Raw genomic sequence first — 1,470 nt, 5'->3', positions numbered from 1 at the left:
CAGCTTTACACTTTAAACTAATCTCTTCAGCATAATTAAAACACCAGCTCATCAGTGATTCATACTTAAGGCACAAAAACCTTTCCAAGTACAAATTATGTTACCACACACACAGCATTGACTTTAAAAAGGAAAATTAGTGAGAAATAAAATATAAAAATCTCAGGAAAGGTAATATTTTTCTTTTCCCAAGAGACCAATAAAGGATTTTATGTCCCATTATTTCATTGTCTCGCTATTACAATTTTATCATATACACGAAGAACTAGTTATAAACTGAAAAGGATTTTGTTCACTCTTCCCAGATGCCTTGTGTCAACATTTCTTTACATATGTGCTACATGGAAGTGACATCTCACGAGGCAGGCTTTTGTTTTAATGTTACATGTTATAACCAGAAAGAACCACGATGCTGCTTTTCAGCAAGGCTGATAGGCTTTCGTTTTCCTTGTCTCTGAAAGCCGCTTGTGAAATGATTACATAGGCTGTAATTTCGGAGCCCTGGGGAACATAAGAGGGTTTTTTTCCTTTCCTTTGATTCCGAAGGTTTGACTACATGCACATAACAATGTGCAGTCCATCTTTATGCAAATAATTTAAAAAGGCAGTGTGCCTGGAGGGCTGTTTTATGGCATTATTTGGTTTTATATCTTTGCAATCAACACTATACAGCTCACATGGCCATGTAAATTCATGAGTGACTTTTCTATTGAAACCCAAACAAGGTTACTTGCTCTTGAAGATCAGATTGAGATAAAAGTAGCAGTTTCCATAATGGCGGGAGAAACAATGTGCACAGCGCCTTAGAAAACCTAAAATCTATTGATTTCAGCTTTGAAAACGTGTCATTGATTTCTTTTTGCAATTTTAATACTAATTCTAACAGGCATTTTGAAGGACCTCTACTCCCAGTGGCTCCCACTTATTTCCTTTTTTTAATTTTTTTATTTTTTGTTTTACAAGACAGGATTTTTCTGTGACTTTGGAGCCTATTCTGGAGCTAGCTCTTGTAGAACAGGCTGGCCTCAAACTCATAGAGATCCGCCTGTCTCTGCCTCCCGAGTGCTGGGATTAAAGGAGTATGCCACCACTGCCTGGCTCCACTTACTTCTTTTTACAGAGGTCCTCTGAAGCAAAAAAAACGGGTTCCAAAGTTATTTTATTTCAAGGGGCCACAGTTAGTGTCTCCAGGAACCACAAGTAGACATAGATCTCACATAATTTCATTTATCTTTAGGGTTTTCTCAGTTTGACATTTTAAAGATCATCAGCCTAATGTAAGGAAATACATTGTTCTTCATTTTTTTATGGGACATTATTTTCTCATCCTATTTCAGTTTTCCTTTGTTTAAAATGGTTTTATGTTGTTGTCGTTGTTTTGCAACTCATATCTACCAAATTGAAGTCTGAATTCACTTAAACAGACACATGGTTTTGGACCAGTGGATACATTTGCATCCATCTGTTGTT

Source organism: Myodes glareolus, chromosome 12 (genome assembly GCF_982192425.1).
Source record: "Myodes glareolus chromosome 12, mMyoGla1.1, whole genome shotgun sequence".
Taxonomy (NCBI): Eukaryota; Metazoa; Chordata; class Mammalia; order Rodentia; family Cricetidae; genus Myodes; species Myodes glareolus.
This window is presented reverse-complemented; position numbering follows the sequence as displayed.